Source organism: Cydia pomonella, chromosome 12 (genome assembly GCF_033807575.1).
Source record: "Cydia pomonella isolate Wapato2018A chromosome 12, ilCydPomo1, whole genome shotgun sequence".
In the NCBI taxonomy this organism is placed as follows: Eukaryota; Metazoa; Arthropoda; class Insecta; order Lepidoptera; family Tortricidae; genus Cydia; species Cydia pomonella.
In genome coordinates, this window is record NC_084714.1 from 13,923,913 (window position 1) to 13,947,227 (window position 23,315).

Genomic DNA, 23,315 nt, shown 5'->3' on the forward strand with positions numbered 1-23,315 from the left:
AAAGTGTTTTAATTACATGAGGCAAAGTTTTATTCAAGTAACTAATTTTATATAGGTTGGTATTTTATTTAAGTACGTAAAGATGAAATTACATTCATAGATTTCATACACCGTTTTAGTAATCTTGTGCCGAAAAATATCCCGAATACGAAAGTGAACGGGACTAAGTCAGAAAACAGGCTGAGCAATGTTAAACGGCGCAGACGCAAGGCCGTATTTAAACAGGCTCGAAGAAAAATTAAGCGCAATTAGAGGAGCGAGACGGCGTGAGGGAATCTGGTGAAAAAGCGCAGGAATGCGCGAGCGACGCCTGCGACGCGCGCTCGGGTGCGCGGGAGCAGCACACAGTGCACCCACTCAGCATGTGACAGTACACGCACAAAGCCACGTATTCATTGTAAACATTTGTTGAGCAACAGTTGATCAATTTTTTTGATGAAATGGCACAAAGTTGCGGGAAACTTTGTCTACGGCATGACCTCCTGTCCACACCGCAGACTGCGTGAAAATGTTGCCTGAAGAAGTCGTGTTGTTGTGCTCTCTTGTGTATCTAGCGTATAACCTAAAACCCCGGAAAAAGAAAAAAAGATGGTGGATACGGAAGTACCTCTTACAAAGGCAAAATTTATTAAGTGATCTTAAAATGGGAGATGGATCCTTTATTAACTTTATGAGAATGTCAAAAAGTGATTTTGAACATCTTCTAGGGTTAATTAGTCCGTCAATAACAAAAAAAGCGACAAATTTTCGTCAATCCCATAGCACACTTTTCGATTGAAAGAGTTCTATTAATTGCATTATTTTGTCGTTGTCCCAAACTACCGCCATGTTTATTGGAAAAGTTGCAAGAACTGTATGCACACGTCAACATGAGTTGATCAACTGATGTTTTTGATCGACAAGCGAAAACACTGCAACACGCAGTCAGCAACTCTGCAACACCCAGTGTTGCCTGCAACATGTTGCCAGCAACTCAGCAACATGTTGATTAAACAAGGTTGCTCAACAAATGTTTACAATGAATACGGGGCTTAAGCATGTAACAGTGCTAGATGTGGGAGTAAAATATGAGTACATACTTGTTTTCATTAAGGGCAGCACTTTTCTTCCTCATCTTTTCTTTTTAGTATCCTTGTAAGATGAGATGTTATAGCAAGATCATGTCATTCACGAAGACGCGTTCCTTGACTCTTATTGACATGTTATTAAAGGTTAGATTTGACAAATCTGCGCGTGGATGGCAGTTGATATTGAAATTACATGCCTAAGTATACTAATTAAATTTTATAGCTTATAAGATAAATAAGCTATATGCATTATTAATTTATTAACATATGTATTTCTGTAAAAAATAAAAATAAACATTTTTAGTCGCGAAAATCTTCTATATTTGACATATATCTGCAGCTTTTATGTAACAGACAATACTAAGGAGCTTATAAAAGCTAAAGCTTACACCATTTCTGGTTTTCTTTAATTTGGCATTGGTCTTTGCTTACTGTTTTAAATCTGTGTAATACGCGTATTGCACAGGTCACTTTTCTTGCTGCCGAAGGAAGTTAGGTTAGATTAATAACGGTTTTCCTGCGAATAATTGTAGTTTCACACCTATCGGCACTTTATCCATTTTGATCTGAAATAAAAACTAAGCTAGAATTCAAGAGTGTCCGTTTATCACTAATTAATTGCTAAATATGTAGTTTCTTGTAGCCATATATTATATGAGGTATTTATATTATACCCACTTTGAGAATTAACTGTACCTCTGTACTAGTTCAAATTGTTTTTCCATTTTTGAAACACTACCTTGTGGTTTGTGCACGGAGCAAGTTATAGGTCACTGGTTTTAAAATTTATTAGGGGAATTTTGTATGTTTCTTATATTTTTATATGGTGCACACCTTATAGTATCTACCTACAGATACATCGTACAATTTTATATTGAAAAAATAACGCAGTTTTTTCTTTACAGGTACGTATCCGTCGATGCTCAAATGACACTGCTATATTTGTAAGTACCTACTTAGTTTTAGGAATAACATTTGGGATTTTGCATCTTATTAATTCATTATTACTAGTCCTAAATTATGGCTACCCAGTATGGATACTAATTAAGTATTAGATATACGCAACAATATGCACTTATATAGTTCGACGACCGGTCTGGCCTAGTGGGTAGTGACCCTGCCTATGAAGCCGTTGCGATGGTCCTGGTTTTGAATCCCGGTAAGAACATTTATTTGTGTGACGAGCACAGATATTTGTTCTTGAGTCATGTGTGTTTCTATGTATTTATCTATTTACGTATGTATATTATCGTCTAGTACCCATAGAACAAGCTTTGCTTAGTTTGGGGCTAGGTCAATTTGTGTATAAAAAAAAATCAAATAGTGCTATTTATTGTTACTAATAAGTGGTTATGTTATAAATATATATAGAGAGTTTTTGTTCGGTTGTCAAAACTTTTAATAAGTATGACCGCATTCAATAGCAAACAATGTTGCAGCCTTCTGCAATTCAACTTCAAACAAAACAAAAAGACACAAGCTTGATTTTAAGTTGTTCACACAAAATTAGGTGGTGAAGTAATTGTTATTGTTCTCAGTGCAATTGTGTGTGTGACCATAACGGGTAACTGTTAATTATATAGCACATACTCTGCGGTGTGCCGATACTGGGTCTGTCGATATTTACGAGAATTATGACTGGGTCCGTTGCGTGCGCTTCGGAAAATGTTATTGCTGATAATTGTATTCGTGACTTTGTTTGTGAAATGAGACGGGGCATGGATCAGAGTATTTGCAGTGTGAATGGGCCTTTCTTAGGCTCCGCCTTAAGCGCTTTCTAAAGATAGAACAGTATGACTCCAACAGTTTTTCTGCTATATGGCTGGGGCGACCAAAGTAGGTCTCTTCATAACAAAAGTGAATAAGTTTGCTGTTACTGAAAGAGTGAGTATGCCCATAATGTAATTCCTATGCATTATCTATAATTTCTTGAAGAATATTTTCTCCAAAAATCCGAGATAAACATGGATAATGAGTCAATATTTTGATATCGAAAAAAATTGTCGGCATATAAACTTGACCGGTTACCCTTGGCGAAGAATCCGCATCATTTCAGATATAATTCCGCAGCGCAGATGAAAAACCACACGAGACTTTTACGGCGACAGTGAAGATGGTTTATGGCGCTGTTGACCAGTCAGTCGACCAGTCGGTCGGTCGATTAAACCTGCAATTAACCAAGGAGCTCATTGTCTGCTAAACTGTTGCTAACGTGCCTTAACACTCCACCTGTTAGGTAAAATGCATAGTTGAAGTAATGTGATCAAACGAAATTATTTTTGAATTTAGCCTTCTTTGATTATAAAAAGTATAAAAACAATATTTTATAGAAAGCTATATTTAAATATAACGACTACAATAACTTGTCCTGCTGGCGTAGCCTTAAAGCATGTAAACAGCAATGTAAATGCTTTCATACCCCCCAGAACTCAACCATACATCAAACAGTTAAAAAGGCAAGCACACCGAGCGACCTCTCACAATTAATTCCAATAACAACAATTAAACGGGGCCCCTAGAGTGGACATAAAACAAACTGTCCGGCCAGGTACAACAATGGCCTCGGACGAGCGGACGAGGCAGTATAAAAACTCTTACGACATAAAATATTAATAGAAATGCACGTGTGTTCATTGTCAATAAATTACCCAAGTGACAGAGCAATAAAAAAGTATATTTCTTACGGAGTGAATGGGAGGCTGCGAGGAGGCTTCGATGTGAGGTAGCCAATAAAAGTGGCTGGCGTTCGGTCGTAAACTTCCGCCGTAGACTGCGTGGCGAGACGCGCCAGCCCGGCCTCCTGGCCCGGCCAGGCGGCCGATGCACCAAACAACACCTGAATAGATGCACTTCTAGAGTTTCCATCGACGCCATGCACATAATTCAAATCGGAATCAACCAAAACATTTAAAATTCATGTCTTCGCCGCACGCATCTGATTCCCGCGTTCCCGAAACATTCCGCCGCACTCCGCCTAATGCGATTCCTCCCGTAATACAATAAGTGCCATGAAACTTGCATGAGTCACGTGGATTCTAAGAGGTATTTTTCTAGAGCCAATGCAACACCGAAAGGTCAGGGGAGATGTAAATTAAATTAGATTGGATAAATAATTTATAGAGAGCCTCGACAGCGGATGGACGGCTTGACGTAGGTACTGTCGAGATATGATCGGTGACCCGCTGCTCCAACCTCACCTCCTAATCTCCACGACTCCATCTCCTAATACCTCGTCTTGTTTCGTTATCGAACAAAAAACATGTAATGCTTTTAATTAGATTAAATTGATTTATTTCATATCGATCGGTTCTGTAGATAGCGTTGAATAGGCCAGGTAATTAAGCTTAGCAAATAATGACCGTAACGAACGTGCCATAGCTCATTGTTAGCTCTTTTGTAATGAACGAGGAGACGGGAATTCCTGGGATAGCTGCGATGCTTCATTATCTTTACATCTGATAATTTATATGAGCTCAAGCGTCCGCGTGATTTAACTATTTCGCTTCCAGCGCGTAGTTTTCAAAGAGCGTTCTTACTACAAAGGATAAAAACATTATAGATTTTGGTTAGTCGAAGGGATAATTAACGAGAGTCTGTTAAACAAGGTGGAACGGCAGCTGGGCTTTGTCGATGCCGACAAAGTGATCGGCCACATCGCAATGAGCAGGTAAACTCACATTTCGCTAATGTGCATCGCTTTTGTAACCGCAGTACTCGGGCTAATGTCATTAATGTAATTATTTTTCCCGGTCTTCATAAGTTCTAGACGGCTGGTATCACTTTCTTCGTGCCTATTTTAATGGAATTATAAACTGTTAAACTATGTAGTGAAACCGTTAACAACCTGTATTCAACACACGGTGACATCGAATGTGCGGTATGTACCTAATAGTTATTTAAGGCAACAAGCATATATTACTTGTGATGTGGCATTACCGTGTTAGAAGGTTAGTTAATGCGCAGTTTACACATGTTTGTACGATGATCTGTTATTAGGCTCTGTGGTCGGTGCGGCCTTATTAAACTACTGCACGATGACCAAACAATGTATTAGTATTACTTCAACGGTGGTAGTCATTATATGAACCAATGTGTATGTAAATTGAATGGCTTTTAATAAATTTCAATTTTAACGTAATGTTCAGTTTTACGAACCGTTGGTACCTAAAATGGGCAATAGCAAATGGGCGATTAAAAGCTGAATTATTCAAATCTTAAAAGTCTCTCAACGTATCTATGCTTACTATACCATTCAAACATACACACACAAATACCCTGAATAAACAAGGCTAAAATAAATTACACAATCCCAAAAACTCGGCCTTAAACCGAAAAAAAATCAAACCACCCAGCTTTTATTGACAAAATTCTTATGTATTTGACGAAACAATGAGACACGTCCGTCTAACCGTCGATCGTGATCCATAAAGCGCGAACTTAGCTAATGAAAACTAAAAAAATATATAAGTACACCTGGACAATATTAACTAATGCATTCAAAATCGTGCAACTCTGCGAGCCAGTAACCCTTAATTCGTAGAGCAAAAGGGTGGTTTTGTTCAGTGTATGTGTTTGTGCAGTGGTATAAGGCGGTGTTGTTTTAGGAAGGTACGTCTACCTGCGCGCGCGCGCTTCACAGTGTATTGTCTAGTCCTGACTAAATGCGAACTGCACAGCCGGCTGACTGAAGTAGGGTTGTCAATCTAATTAGCTGCTTTGAATTTATCTTTCAAATTATTTATTTTTATACTCGAGTTTCTGAACGATTCTAATGCATGAGTAAATTATATTGCTTTAGTTTGTTTTCTGTTCAACTCTTGGAATGCCTAAATGGCTGTTCTATACAAAAAACTTCATGACTTACGGCAGTAGCGGATTTAAGGGGAGGGCTAAAGAGCCCAAGCAAAAATATTAAATATGTGCCGTTTTCAACCAAAAGGGTATTTATTGTCGGTTGTCAATAAGACGCTATTGATATGAAGCTTCATTTTGAAATCAACATTATCGACAATCGACCTTTTGTTGAAAACGTCACATATAAATGGTTCTAGTTTGTCGTTTGGCGTCCATTGATAAGCATGAAATTTTAAAATTAATTGCTTGTGTTTTATAATTTAATCCTGGTCTCGTCTTCGTAATCATACTATTTCGACTATTCTCGGTTTATTACATTATTTTATTTTGTTTTAAAGTAAAACTTCGGAAACGGTGACAACCCTAACCATACACCTTTAACAATGGGTGAAATAATTATTATTTTTCATCTGCCACCTTTATGTCACAGTTATCAATCAACGCTAGGGCAAGCGTCCTTTTTACTCGCATGCTATCTCGGAAAACGCCATCCCTGTCCACAGTATAATTCAATGAAAAGAAGCGAAGACGATGCTTTGCTACGTTTTATGGTAAAGTTGATTTGAAGCATGCCAAATTTTTAATTTCCTCTTGGTATAAAGAACACATTATATGTATAGGTAGCTACAATCATCAAACATGACATCATTTTAGGGCTCCGCAAATACCTATTATATGTTTCAATCACGACTTGCAAATCGACGTCCTTAAAAATCGTGAATATATACGAATAAAATTTGGCTATTGGACTAAGTAAGATAGGTATCTTCTTCTATCGTATCCTCATTCATATTTTAAGTATTTTATATTTCATTATTTCAAGCCACTGTACATATTACACGCATTTTCCTTAACTTGTTTCCAAACGACGAGAGCTTACAAAATATTTCGGGTACCTACAGAACCCCAAAAATCAACGCACCTGGGCAAGTGTCGCACAAAGAGTAATGACTATCCGAATCCCGATCGGGTTCCCTTCAGAGAAACCTTCATTAATTGTGAAACACAATAGTTTACTTAAAATTATAATCGTTCGAGTTGTCATGCGAGTGATAAATAGACTCGAGAGCCTCCTGTTTACTTTGTTTATTTGTCGGTGTTCTTAACTTTACGCGTGTTTAGATATTTTCTTTTTTTTTTCTTTTCAAATAATAAATATTTTTATACCTTGTTCTTTTGCAACGAGACGAAACATTTTTAATTTTATATATTTTATCTACACACATATCATAAACCCTGTATGATGTGTTCAAAAACCGCATCTTTGACTTTATATCAGACGAGGTTACGTTTTATTCGAATGAAATGTCAATTGCAAACAGTGCAATGCCGGTTGTAACATGCGGTTCCTAGAGACAAATCATAGAGAGCTTATAATATACATATAAAGTGTGGATAAATCAGTGTATGTAATTGTACAGTGAGCTGCGAAATGGGATGGACAAATTATAAATGAATTCATTGATAAAGTCGCCATGCATTTCTGCGGCTGATGGTACACAATGAGGCATTAAAACAGTCGTGTGATGTTTTTACGAAACTCGCTTTCCGCTCGTTTCATAAACCCATATTCGTTTTTTAATGCTTTTAATTTTTTAGCAGTCACATAAACTACTATTAATGATACCGGAAGATTAAGCCCTTTTTATACAATTTTGATTGTGGGTTGCCTTGGTGTCTCTGTCTATACAACTGTCACAGGCACGTTTTTAAAGACCTGAATTAATGTAGAATTCTTAAATGGCGAAATATGTCTTACTTACCTATGTATAGCAACGTTAACCCAGCAATAGAAGTTAAACAAAATAAACAAAATTTTACAAAGTTTTGCTAAGTTTTATAATAAGGGGTTCATGTCGATGCGGACGCTTATATTTTAAATACTAACTAGTTAAAAGCAGTCTTTGTCGGCTGTTAATATAGGAACAGTTTAACAATGAATATGATAAGCAGCGTCAAATTAATTATGTCATAACGCTAAAATTCGTTTTTTTGTCTTCAAAAGTACAAAGTGTAAAAATGATAGAAGTATTCCCATTGAACTACATATTATTACTACGGCGCATGGAGCCAATATTTTCGCCATGAGTTGTTGTCGGCCGACAACAAGCTATGGAAGCGAAGCGTGAATCTCGCGACCTAAACGCGTAAGCGCCATGACTTTTACAGGTTGCGATTGCGACAATTTCATGTTTGGTCATACCAAACTCATAGCCATAGCCTCTATATGAAGTAATAATGCGTATTCCATAGTAATTTTCTGTGTCGGATACGTTTCTTCTTTACATGTGTGTAAATGTATGGAAAGAAGCAAACCTCGTAAGCTGCTCTGCTTTAATAATAGATTGTTAACCAAGGGATGAAAGGCACTCATGCCTTTCACCCGAGTTAAACACTCTACTTTTCATTTCGAATACGAAGATGGTAAAATACAATACGTGTAGTAAAAAAATAACTAAGTATAAACTTACGTACCTAGTACTTCTTAACGGTTCTTTTAATTAACAATTTAGGTAAAAGTATGGATTTTTAGGGAATGGGGAGCTAAATATTCCAATAGAAACTGTCTGACGTTTACTCGTAATTGCTTATCGTAAAAAAAAGTACTTGGAATGTAAAATGCTATGCAAAAATGTATCACTTTCTGCACACTTCTCACAATAACAATGATCTACTTTCAGGGCATGAAAAATGAAAAATTGATAGTAGGAACCAATCAACTTTTCTTGCTGTAATTCAGTCTTATTGTCTGAGGGACAACTGCAACATAATTTTTACTTGCTAAATAGATATATTATTATAAATAGCGACACGTCTAATATTATTTTGATCTTACGCATACTATTTAAATCACAATTTTAAGAAACTTACCCCGTTGTGGCAAGGTAAGATAATTAAGCAAACTCAATAATACAACTAACTATATAATAGTTAATTTTTTTGTATGTTTTTAATACTTTCATGAGCCATGTTGCTTGAAATAAATCCAATACAATACAATAGACCTCTAAACCGAATTAACCCAGATTTTCTACCAAAACAATGACTAGACATGTTTACTTGGCATTAGAATTAAGGCTTTAGTCCCCCGTTGCATAAAAATAAAAAGTCAATATGCTCGGTTTACAATACTGCACCGGCCGTGTACTCTCTGTGGTACGTCTTTAATGAAGAAATATTGCACGCGGGCGATAAACGCGCGATAACGCGTCGCACCGCCCCGGGTCTTGAATGAAGCTTACAGTATTAATTATAAGGCGCGGGGAATGGCGGTCTATGGAACCCAATTCGAACACACAATTAAATATCGAAATAATGTCATTTTATTATCATTCCCGCGTCCGTTTCGCTCGTATTCGTTCGTACAGTTATTGGCACGAGCGAGACGCAAGGGATAATGATAACAAAATGACATCATTCTGCCATCAACATTTTAATTAGCGTCCGGGTATCATTGTTGCTTGCAGAGCGGGCAAGAGTTCTTAGAGCTAAACATTGTATCTAACCCAGAAATTTCTTAAAGCTATGTGAAATCGGTGAACGCACTTAAGGTGCAGTCAACAGAGTTTTTGAAAAATCGTAGGGCTTTTGTAGATTACAACACGGTTGCCATAAATTTTATTAGCAATCTTAATTTTTTTTTTCTGGAAACTTCATCAATTCGAAACCTACTTTGTTGACTTTCCCTCGATAGGTCTAAACCGCACCTTAAACATATGTAATAACTTAAAAATATAAAAATAGCTTCTAGAAATGCACAATTTTATGTTTGGTCGAACTCAACGATTACTATTTCTTTTGTAAAACTTACAAAAAATTAAAATTCAAAAACATGATATCCGCAATCGCGAGCACGCACAGACGTCTCGCTCACGCTTACGCTCAGTGAGAGTGAGAGAAGATCTGAACTTAGGGCCTTAAACTGGATTACCGAAGCGATCAACTCAACGTTGCACACGTTGATGTAATGACACAGCCTGACTGTATTCCTATTGGCAAGCGCAAGCAACCGATTGGCTCTAGTAAACCAGTACACCCTGAGATTCCGATTTTGCGGGCTTATTAGAGAATCGCTTTTGCCTGATTAGTGAGCGTATGGATTTAGCTGTAATTGACGATCGCTCAAGCTGGTTGATCGTTTCATAACAAGATCCAAACGTTAACGAAATGTTAATCAGAATCGGCCTCCAAGACTGCGTTTTTCGAATTACTTTCCGACCATTTTATAATTGAAGAACTTGTTGTAAGTCCCTGAAAGTGAAGATTTATCAATAATCACGAAGTCAAGTTAGACGATGAACTACCTAAAAACTGAAGAACCAATACTTGTGGTGATTAATAATATCAATGTGGCGAAGTCCGTCCATAAGGAAGACCGGCTACTAGCTCTTTCGTAGCTAGTAACGTGCGTTGCGTTTATATTCCACTTACAGAAGGCTGGTTGAGCAAAACGAGTGAAGCTGACTGGAAATACTGCCATATGATGTGACGGTCTTTACCAGCAATAAATTTTATATGTCGGTCTTCCCACATTGACCTTATCTATAATTGTATACTTACTGACAAATTGGGTTAGCAAGACTATACTATAAATATTGAATACATTGAATATAACATATTGTGTCACTTACAATTATGCCATTAAAGAAGATAACAAATTCTTCGACTTAATTTACTTTACTTACTCGTATCTTTAGAGGGTTAAGTTTTTGCACGTAAGAAGTTCTGACGTTCTGACTCAGAACAGTACCGTGCGAAACACCTGAGCAAACAAGAGACAAGATTAACAGACATCAGGTACTTATTGCCGCTATTGACTGTTGACATTCAATACTTATTACCTTTACGTGGTTATCTTGACAGTGACAAATTATTATGAAGCTTTAAGATTTCTTCATTAATTACCTACCATACAGTTCTTGCTTATATTTTTATTACCAAGGAATATGAACGACAGAGATTGCATAGAAGACGCCGGGAAAAAAATCATAAACAAATATCATCCAAGATAGCCATCCATCTCCATCATAACATCCAAGAGACAATCGACCTTAAAAACAAAGCATAAAGTTTATTTTTGAGAGACAGGAGACGTGATGAAAAATTCGGCGTATTAAATTGAAACTACTCGAATATCGGCCGGCAAATCCTGAATGTGTTTGTTTAGGGCGGCCCACCCCAAAATATTTATTTTATCTCGGTTTGCCGAAGTCACTCCAATACGTTTGTTTCCATTTTTACCCTGTTCTGAGATAGGATCGATATTGGTTATAATTTATATGGCTTATTTGTTTGTCCGTCCGTTGTGGAGATATGTAAAACTAACATCTGAGCATACGTTATCTAGTCCAAATATGGTCGCGGAATTTGAAGATGGACGATCATTATTGATCTTACCTTATGAGTTCACGTGTGTTTGAGGATTTTATATCAGTGTCAAACTAAACCAAACCATTATCGAAGATCTTGTTTGTAGAACTACAGATATTACACATGTATTTTAAAAGATAGTGTCGTTTCACAAAAACTAACAATCACGTTTTGAATTTAAATTTTCTTTACCAATACTGTTTCAACTGCCAGTTTCATTCTAATGTATTATACAAACTAAAGCCATTTGTGTTCAAATCGGTACAAATTTAATTTATCTTGGCCAAGCATCACTGCTAACAATACAGAACTTAACATTTTTGTAACTTAAGAATAACAATGTGCAGTCACATTAGTTTCGCGGAACCTACGTTCTCGTATAGTCACTTTCCATTTGCCGAGGTTCAAGTCATTCTTAACTTCTTTAATATAAGAGCTATATTTGATGATTTTTCGTATATTGAGCTGTATAGTTAAGATTGTAAATTTCGTAAATAGGAACAGCTACCTGAACTCATACGCATTGTCTTGGTAAGTACAATTGCGGTGCAGTCCCGTATCTCAAGGGACATAATCCCTTAACAAACGCCTCAGCTTCTTTTATTTTAAACCTGTGACGTAAATTCTTTCAAACAATAAATACGAGTGAAAAACGACCTTACGTAATGATGATAAGATTTAAGGTTCTGTAATATGTAAAAGACGATTATAACAGCTTGCTAATCTTTTGTACAATTATTATTACCTTGTTTTAAAAACAAAAAAAATCTCATTCCTGGCTTAATCTCTTCCTTATATCCTAAGGCACTAGATAAGAAACAAGTTTTCAAAGTGTTACAATAGCAAACAATGCTTTAGATAGCAGGTCTTTACGCAAAACGACAGCCAAGTAAGGTTATAAGCTAAGTATTTCTGCTGGTTGAATAAGACGAATCGTGTTTACTTAAACGTTTTAGCTTCGATATACTTACCAATATATGTAGGCAAATTATAAGAGATGTCCCGAATAGTGGTTTTGGTCGAATACCGAATATTCAGCCTTTCTCCCGGTCGAAGACTAAGATTTAACTGTTGCTCACAATCAGTGAATATGAATAAAATTATTTGTAATCAACAAATAGGCCGAATACCTCATCTCTACTAATTATAGGTAGATAGAAAAATGGAATACTCTTCTTGTATGCCTCAGTAAAAAATACGTTAGTAAAAACAATTAATTTAATTATTCTGTTTTGTTTTTCTTTAAATCGTCAATTTTCACTTTTATGCCAAATACGAAAAAGTATAACTTTTTTAGTTTTAGTACCTAGAAGATTACAAACAAACCGCATTTCTAGTTATAGGGGGCTACGCATAGGGGGTTATTCCCACTAGTTACCATCAAGTTGTTACCAGTGGTAACTACTGGGAATTTATTTCCCACCTTTTACCAGTGGTAACTACTGGGAAATGAATTCCCACTAGTTACCATCAACTTGGTTTGGTAAAAGGTGGGAAAAAATCTCAGGAATTACCACTGGCAACTTTTGGGAACTAGTGGGAATAACTCCGCTTAGGCTGGCTGTCCTGCCGCCCCCATAAATGTTTGTAGGTATTTCAAGAAATGTTTTGTGCGTAACATAACAATGTAACTTATGCAGATGTTTAAAGTTATTATGCAGTTCTAAAGTAATGAAAATACACGAATACGAAGACAGAATAGCAACATAGCACAGGGTGTTATTAATTTATCGCGCTCATCAAGCGAGGCCCATTGTCACAAGCTTCGGGTTCACACTTCGATGCGTTCGCGCATGCAGCTGCCGATTTTAACAAATAGCTTTTATTGATAACCCTCTGTTGAAACGTTTTTCATACATATTGTAACTCGGGTATTTAATTTTTTTTTTGTAATTAATTTGTGTTGAATCAAGTTTGGAACCGGTTTTTCTAAGGAATATAAATCCGTGAACCAAAAATGAAAACTAGTCACAACAACCTACCATGAAACTGATTTCATTTCAATGTGTTTCTTGTTTTAGGTGTTGTGTGTAAAGTAATTAATTATTTTATTAATTTAGTAGAAGTTATAAACATTCCGTCTTCTGTGAATATTATTATATTATATTATTTATTTATTTAATCTTTATTGTACAAAAGAAAATAAAAACGCACTAAAGGCGGACTTAATGCTATAAGGCATTCTCTACCAATCGTGCAACATCATGTTGTAGTTACAAATCAAATATTTGCATTACTTTATACTACAAAGCACTGCAAATATTTTATAAAGATACTCATACATTTATAATATTAGGTGTACATATTATGCCCATTTACCTTATTTCTTCTTCGATACAATATAATTATATTAATGATACTGTATGAAAATTCAATACGGGCAATAAATTAAACCGGACGTAAAATTTATCTGTGTAATCATTAATTAAGAAGTTATTTAAGTTACGTTTAATTATGACCCCGTAATTAAGTTTTTAATTACCGAGACATTGCGGTACTGCAAACATTACGAGACATAACATGACATGACATTACGAGATACGAGCTTTTTATGTTAACTGCAAACAAGCCTTGACAATTACATTGAAAAGCTCGTTCTCGTACTCACCTTGTGTGTTGCCTTACATTACGGGCCAAATTATTCTTTATGGTTAATATTTTCATTGTATTTCTAAACAAATGTACTTCAATATACTTCTTAGGTCCTTTGCTAACCACCGTTTAAATATTCGCCCGTATAAAATTTACACACAAATTTACACACTGTAGGTACCTATTGGTTGTTCGATTTCTGGAAACGTTCACCACAATATAATAAACGCTAGGTATGTAAACATCAACATCAAGCAATGGATTTCACTTTACATAACGCCGACAAACTCGCCTGTCACGCCTTTCGCTCATCATTCCGCAAGTAATTAATATCCAAAACTTTCTCAATACCTAATATTTTTTCACGCAAAAAAATATTGGCATGGTCCATTGATACGGTTCCATTGTCCATGCCCACCCCACATCGCCCTACCTGTTGTGAATGGCCAGCGTTACAATGAAAAAAATGTACATTTTTTCTCTATGCCTTTTGTCGGTGGCAACACTATATTTCACGTGGAACAATTATCATTGTCTTTGGCACCTCAGAACACTGTGGTTGCGTTATTTCGCGTCTCTTTTGTGCTCTTCGAGATGTTTATAGATGCCGCTTTGTTTAACTAAGGAGGGGCCATTGCAGTCTTTCAAAGAGAGATTTAAGATGAAACTGGATTAGCTAGAGTGACATTTTGCTAATAAATTCAGCAAAATGTCTCTCTAACTAATCCCACAAAACAATAAGAATCAATAAGTACTTATCCTTTCTATGTAAGTAAATAATGCAGGATCTAAAATAAGTGTCAGGTGCTTTAGAATTTTAGATGTTGAGACTGTTTAAATACTTAGGTAATCATCGAAATATCAAGAAAAGTGAGTAACGGACAACTTAATTTGAACTATTGTCAGAAAAATTGACTCGTTCACATTTGATCGTTTCATCCCATCCTTCGACTGTATTTTTTATTTAATGAGTAGTAATATTAGTATTGCAGTGAAGAGCAACGTTGAACAATATCAGCTCCATCTGCCAATAATTGGCAAAAAAATAACAAAGATCATTACGCGGGAAAGGATGCCGGGATTTGGCAGCGATTTAATTTCGACTGCAATTTACGACTAGCTATAAATAATGCCGACGCATCGACTCCGCGCCATTATCGCTTTTTTTAAACCATTAAAAATCCTATCAATGGCTTCCATTGGGATGACAAAATCAATTTGATTAGAAATTGTGTGGGGCATACGCTTGTCTCTTTCTGTTGCATATAAATAACCAATAAAGGAAAGTAACAGAATTAGTCTATGCATTTGCTAACTAAATGGAAATATTAAAACCCGTTACAAATTTCAATAAATAGGCAAATAAATTGCTACCCGATAATGCGCCATTGTTGCCCGGTAATGTTGATTTATATGAATATTCATGTAGTTAATTTCGGAACGGTAGTTCGTTTTATATATCGTATTTATTTTAAATGTTAAATTTATTGATTTGTAATAAAATAGCGTGACTCGAGCTGCATGCAGGCCGCACGTGTACCTTGTTGTTTTTAATATCATATTTATTTTAAATAAAATGTAGTAATATTCTATGCAAAGTACCATTTAAAGCATTTATTTATGACAAAGTTATCCACCCACCTATATGCCCTAAGCCATTTGGAAGACTTTTATTAAACGATTAATTAAAGGCAACTTGGGCAACTAAAACTAGAAGATACTACGTAGATAGATTTAAGAGCTCAAAACATACAGTACCAACCCAACCTATGATCTAAAAAAAATTAACCATTTTTATAAGATGTCTGTTTGTCCTATCTGTATTTGAACTAGGTTTTTACCTCTGTTTAAAATTCAAGCACCAACAATTTAGGCAATAGGTAACTTATTAGAATACATGCGATACATTGGATTTATACAATACCTCAAAAGTGTTTACCAACTCGAATATATACTTGCCCAAATATACTGCACACTGCATTCTCTTTCATTTATTTGTTTTAACTCTAGATATTGTCTAGAATGCAGTTAGTCGTAGATGGTCGCTGAGCTTAAAATCATAGCAAAAGATACTTTAACTAACAAAAGTTAAGAATCAAACCGACGGTACGGTAAGGCTGACGCCAGACGTTCGGATGCGCTATAATATCATGTCTAGAAGCGATTCGTCGTTGAGCAAACAAGGTTTTTAAATGCTACCTAACTTGTCTTTTTTATATCGCCATTTGAATATTTCGATCGTTTCTGTTAGGTTCGTGACACGACACGGCACGGGTTCACGTGAGAGATATTTATAAAAGAAAAGCGGAGTATCGGCGATATAGCGTTATTTCCAATTTAATGATTGCTAATACCAAATCGGGGCCGTCGGCACGTCAGACTATCGTCGTTCGTAATCGGCCGCTATTGCCGAATCGTCCGCTTTATGCGTGCCTGCTTTATGTCATCGGCGGGCTCGAGTGAGGGGTGATAGCCGTCTTTACTGACGGCAATTCTCGTCTTTTACATGCGAACAACTTTTCAACTCTCTCAATCAATTTGCCAACCTGTCGATGGAACTGGCGTGAACCGTAACGAGCCGTTTAACTTTTTTTTTATTCACTTCACCCAAATGAGTACATTTATATTCACACTCGTACAATATGAAATGTAAACACTTTAAAACCACCCCTTCCATTATAAAAACATGCTTCTGAAATATTAAACCGCTAACTTGAAATAAAGCCATACTGCACACTACAAACAAAGCAAAAAAAATGCTTAAAAAACTTCATCAACAAAAGTGACGAAGAAAAAAGTCCCCGCGTACATGCAAATGTCACGACTGCTCATTACCGTACCATAAAACCATAACAACAGTCATTACGAGGGCAATTAAAAAAAAACTGCAACGCTAACACTCTGCAAGTGTGACGAAAAACCGCTTACTGCGCCCACATAGTTTGTTTTGGTATAAAAAAAAACTTTGAAAAACGAGGGCGCCACTGTCTTATGCAAAAAACTCCTTACGTATTCACCCCTCGCGAATTCCGTTTTAATGAATGCTCCTCGCGTTTTTTTTCTGAGCACTCGACGCAGTTGTTTTGACGGTACGCAATCTAGCCACTAATTGCTTTTTCCTCGTCGGGGCGAGTACCTCGCGAAATTACATTTTATTAATTGAATAATATTAATGATACTTCCTCAAGACGATCAATCTTTAATGACGTTTTTATTCGTCGTGAGAGTGACGCGACTCTCCCTTTCCTCCGACCACTCGGGATGTTGTTTTTTTACGTCGATCGATGTTAATTACGTATCTAATGGCTCCCGTGATACACTTCCATTAATAATACGCCTGCGACATCGTCCCGCTTCTCCAAGATTTAATAAGTACATAGTATAGAGATTAATAGTGCATCTGTGCCGACGTTATTATAAAAATATGTCCGCGCCGTGAAAGCCCTCCTAGCCGGTTTGGATTTGGAGAAAACTGTTTATTCCATACTCATAATTTATTTATAAATGCACTTTAGATAAGGTGGCGCGTGTTTAGTCACAATTGCAATTCTAACTAGCATTAGTTATTATAAGAGCGGACAGGCGAAACAAAACGTCTCATTTGAATGCAGTGTTCACTTCGTTCTGAGTGACTTTAATCCAAAAATTTGCGGCAGCTGCCAACTTGGGTCGCGCGCGAACGTTAAAAAGCTTAATCTATGTCGAGCCTAGCTAAACAAACTTGATTCATTTTGGAACGCATAAAATGTAGCATGCGCGTCATTGTTCTCCACCGTTATTATTACTGCTTTTTATTTAACCATTTTATTTTATTATCATAACTATTTTTTTCGCAATGAATCTGCGCGTCGGTATAATTTCTTTTGTTCCGCACGCTGTTGTTGTTTCTTTTTTGTTGTTTTTTTTTTATTGTGTTTCGATGTTACCAACGTAGTGTGCGGTGATTTATTCCCCCTTTCGGGTAAAACAACACCCGTGCGAGTTACGATTAGCTGGGAGTCGTAATATCTAATTACTATGTGTGGGCACGTACGGACATAACTCCCATGTTTCCTCCAACCGATGTGCTTTATGGAATTGGATCCTCATATTTCGGCAGTCTTGGTACCGTAGTTTGTCCGTGTCTCGCCTCTTGTTGCACTTTCTCCGTAATCTGATATCTTTATGTCATTTCGCCCCAACTCGGGTGAAAAAACCCGCAAATTATCTCTCGTATAAGTAGGTAGGTACGGAGCATTTTTTTATGCATCTCCCTTGGGAAGGTAGCTAATGTTGGTAATTCCAAATTCAATCATCTCAAACAAAGGACATCTCACGCGTAGCTAAATGGCATTTTTTAATCGGATATTATAATTAATGTTCCTTTTGTCGCGTGCTGACGCGCCCTCGCGCGAACAATGGGATTTCTAATAGAGAGAGATATAAATATTTTTTTCTTAGAAACTGAGACTACCTGACGATAAAACACAGGCGACGAAGACGCTCGGAGCCGAATTAAATTAGAATAATAAATAATCAGGAGAATCTCATTGTATAGACGACTAGGGGACGCTTGATTCCAAATGAATTAAGATAGTTATCTTGCTTCCACTTACTCGTAATTTTTCATGCGACCAAATTAGAACGCTAAACAAATTTTATTTGATCAATGGTCACTGCAAGCCGGACCTTGCTTGCTTCATTTGCTTGCCAGTGAGCAAGATTGCAAGAAACTACTTAAAATATAAAAATTCTCCAATGACCCCCAAAGTTCATCCTCGCGAAACTAGACGTAAATTTTTTATCAAGCGGAGCTTAACCCTCTGGCACAAACCCTTCTCAGGCTCATACAGAAAAAACGCTAATAGTCAAAATGCGTACGGTCAGTGTTATAGACCTTATTGTGAAAACGGTAAGATATAAAATTATTTAGTTTTTTTTGCTGTGGGTAAGGAGTGCGCAATAAAAAAGTGCATTATATCATGCTGCCCTCCCTTCATTACGTGTCGCGAGGGTCGCCGGCCGCTGTTTTTCCATAGGGATGTTGTTTACGAGTGCGTGTAAAGCAAAACATTTAAAAATTTAATCACTTTTCATGATCCTAAAACTTTACATATTATCTTATTAAGCAGGGACACATTATTAACATGAATATTTAAACTTTATTTGGAAAATAAAGTTAGAAAGAACAATTTTACGAGAAATACAAGTAGGTTGAACGATAAATAGCTAAACTTGTCACCCGAGCCACATTAATATTTGTATCGATTTGTCAGCAGGAATAACCAGCTCATGACGTCGCAAAAGGAATTAGCAATAAGCTAAACTTGGGTAAGGTCAAACAGGCTCTAGTATGAAGGCCAGTTACCCGTATTGACTTTATGTGAAGAGGATGCAGTAGCATTTTGGTTGGATAGATTGCATCTTGTACACATCAAAATTATGTTAATAAAAGAACACTGTCACACATAGTCATCTTTTACTTTTCTGCGAATACAATTTATTTACTTTTTCATGCTAAATTCTCCATAAAGTCCCAGTTGAACCCATTTCTCTCCTGCACCCGAGCATTACGGACGGACAAATAAATTACGCTTTGTGTCCCATGTATTGATTCATGTCCGCTTTTTTAGAAGCCATAAAACTAACGAGCTTCTCAATTGTGACTGCAATAAATCGGAACGACACGTTTCCTAGCTTCGATTTCAGTCATTAGCTACAAACATTAATTTTAATTTATTGATTGGAATACAATCTAGCACGTAATCGAAATGACATTGATACATAATATTTAATATTGACTATACAAAGTTTTTAGTGTAAAAAATTTAGATTTTACGAGACTGTTTACTTCAAATTATTTAAATTCATCAACATGCAAGGACAAGTAAGTGCTTACACCTAAAATCCTTAAAAAACCATATCTGTTTACTCACTGACCGTCCATCAATTTTGACGTAAGCTCCATGTCACTATTATCAGTGTTTCACGCAAACAATAGGTAAACAACGTAGAAAAAAAAACATTTATTGAGCTTTTTCTTTACCTATAGGTACTATAAGCTACATTTACTCAAAATTAATAAGTGCCCATAAACCCGACCCGTAAACAATACTTAATATTAAATTCTAGTAAAACAAATAGACATTAAGTCCGAGACCGGCCGTATCGCCATTCCGCGCCATAAAAATAATCAAATATATTCGTTCCATCTCATTTGGCGGCGTCTTAAACGATTTCTCTCGTCCGTCCTTTATTACCGAAAACATAACTCCTCATTTTCTTTTTTATCCCCTACTCACGCCGCCCGACCGGGCATAAACCTAAACCTACGGGGGTAGCTGCATATTTTTATGTATTTTCACAGGCAAGGGGCCCTCCTTATAATATATTTACCTAATAATTACAACCAGAACGCTTACCTCAAAAACAAGAAACCGTAAAGAATTTTTAACAAATAAAAAATGTTTATGATTCCTGACTTGTGTATTTTAAAAACGTTATTCATTCCAATTTGAGCTCAATGTTTATGGCTATAAGGTTTATTACGCTTCACCGGGAGTATCGTTAGAACTGTCAGGAATACATAATAACATATTGTTTCATTTACGCGAAAAACGTACATAAAGTGTTTTATCAGTGGGAGCCCACATATTGCGAGGGGACGGGATTTTTTCCTCGTGTAACGCGGTTAATTTCCTTTTTCCTTTTTATTTATAGTAATCCCTTTATAAGGTGATTACGGAAATGTGTTTTTGTGGACGTAAAAGAGCGCAGCGTGGGGCCCTACACTCGTTCTTTACGGGCTTAGGCGCGGCGGAGGAAGTCGTAAACAAACAAACTCACACGACCACTCCGTCGACGAATTAAACGTCTCGCTAATGTGCAATGCCTGGGAAATACTACTCAGTTACTAAGTTTTTATACCAAACATTGGATACTTGAAAATTTTTCATGGTTTTAACAATACATATCGCTTAGACGTGTACACTAATTTTTTTTTTCGAAAACCATTATTTAGAAAATAATGACACTATTGTATTAAAACCAGACTTAGCAGCAAATAAACCCAGATTGAAATTACGTCCTAAAGCAAATTTAATGTGTATTTACAATTACGTTGTCGAAAAATTTATGAAGTGTAGTCAGAAAAAAATGGTTTAAAAGTTTTCTTACCTAAACAATTAATTATCACTAGAATACATTCGGTTACCAGACCTTGACCTAATATTCCCATAAAAACTATTCAAGCACTTGCTATTCTTTCCACGGTTTCGCTCATGTGTATTTTAAACAGATTCTAATATATTTGATAAAATTACGTTACTAAACTCAGGATCAATGAATAATGGTTACTTTTTGTGGCAATTTCAATAGTATGTGACCTGTTTGAATCCCCTTATGTGTATTTATTGTTACCTTCACATCGTCTTATTTGTGATTTACGTTATTTATGACCATGATGATAATGTGGTAATCCATGATAAGTATAATATACATAATGATATGTTTTATTAGTTACTTCGATGAAAGCCAGCAGAATTTTCTAAGGAATACGATTAAAGTAAACTTGTTTGCCACAGTCGTGGTATACAAAAAAAAAACAGTTGATATAAAGATAAAAATATTTGAGCATCTGAGTGGTAGGGTTTTTTCAGCTCACTGAGTAGGTAAAACAATATTCAATCTAAATCTGAGTTTGCCTTGAAATTCTACGCACTTTATATCTAAGTAGTTTGGAGAGACAAATAGTCCTATTAGAAAGAAATAATACAGATCTACTAGCTTTTCTAACAACCTTTGAAACCGAAGAAAAGTGCCTCATTATCCTTCTCCCCCTTTGCATATAATTGCATCTTTTTGTCTGAGCAATGTACAGCCCTAGGCCCTGATTTACGCATACAAGGTGTGCAATAATAATGCGGCCTCGCAAAAATATTATTCAAACACATAAACGTGTTCGGAAGAAAAATAACTCTTAAATTTCAACCAGCAGAGCTCATTTTCGTGTTAGCCAGTTTTAATAAACGAACCATATTTACTGAAAACGTTGAGTAAAGAAATTGAGGGAGGTCTCACCCTCGCTTTTTTAGGGTATTTTTCTTGCGCCTCCTTAATTTATAAAGAAACTAGCTGGCGTGGCTTTGATGTTAGAAAATTGAGAATTAATAATTGAATGTGAACGTATTATTTTGGGGATCATAATCTACTATCAAATTGGTCATTTTTAAATTTCTAATAAGTAAATTATTCGCATAGATTAGAAAATTTTCTTATTAGAATAAGACTTGTTACATACAACATATCTATCGTAAAACATATATTATCTATCCACCACTTCATTTCAAATTTCAATAATTTAATAGCCAATCTTGTAATTTTTTATAATGATGAATGCCCACGTAACTCAGGGTTAAAATTATTCAAGGACTTGTACTTATACTAATCTATATTAATACAAAGTACCTACCTAGATTTTGTTATTAATGTCGTTGGAATACTTTTATATTACTACAAACTTTTACTTTAAACGTGAATGTCATTTTTCTTTTACACTTTTTTATACATTCTTGTTTATAGGTATTTGATCACATTTGAATTAAAAAGTATTCAAAGCGCCTATACTAACTTCGCACTGATCACGACAAGGCTCCCATTTCCGCGAAAGGAATTCCTTATTCCGTGCGATGACTTTCTTTAGCGTCGTTATTAAAAATATATCCTGTGTTCCCCTCCGAAAGAAAGTTGACTCATAATAAAGGCCGGTATAATTTTTCCTTTTAAAACTTTTTGATTAGATAAAATAATGGGGAGGTGGGGTGGTACTGAGGGCGCTCGCGGCGATCCGCCGATATCGGCATTATTCTAATTGTTGTTTTCTCTGAGGATGTTTACATTCCTTTGTATTCGGAAAAAATTACACTTCGTTAGGCCGCAAAGTTCAAATCAAAAATACGCCGGTAAAATAGCTTAGGTTTAATTTATATCTATTGCAAAAATACATTCTCGTTGATATATTTTTTAAATACTATCCACAAATGAGGCTACCCGAGTTGATTGGTGTTTTTGATATCCCTTGTAACGCATTTATTAGATTAGTCAATATAAAGAAATCATTGCCAAACAAAATCACTTGCGCAAACAAAGACCAAACATCGGCTCCTATATTAAATCCTTTTGGTACAGACTGCCTAATCGATTTAAATTGAAAAAGAAATCGACGTTTGTATTTGATATGTCAACGTCGGTTGCACTAACAGAATGTTTTAACTCAATGAGGACTTTATTGCTACAGAAAGAGGGTTGGTTTTATCATTATTCTAAAAGTGTTACATATTAACAATCACGTGTCGGTTTATAACTGATTGGTTTTAATTTATTTCACTAATGTTTACATTACGATCATGCAGATGTTCTGATTTGGACTGTCCATACATAAGACAATTTGAACAG

The 23,315-nt window shown here is 36.0% G+C and overlaps 1 protein-coding gene and 1 long non-coding RNA gene across 5 annotated transcripts in view; one reads left to right on the forward strand and one right to left on the reverse strand.

The window, feature by feature from the left end:
- LOC133523661 (zinc finger homeobox protein 4) overlaps positions 1-23,315 on the forward strand; it is a 151,297-nt gene that overhangs the window by 110,595 nt on the left and 17,387 nt on the right. The window lies entirely within an intron of this gene.
- On the reverse strand, positions 1,378-7,044 carry LOC133523663 (uncharacterized). The gene is made up of 3 exons (XR_009800264.1): positions 3,752-7,044; positions 3,096-3,234; positions 1,378-1,633 (listed from the first exon to the last, which is right to left on the reverse strand). It is a non-coding gene; the product is annotated as an uncharacterized LOC133523663 (long non-coding RNA).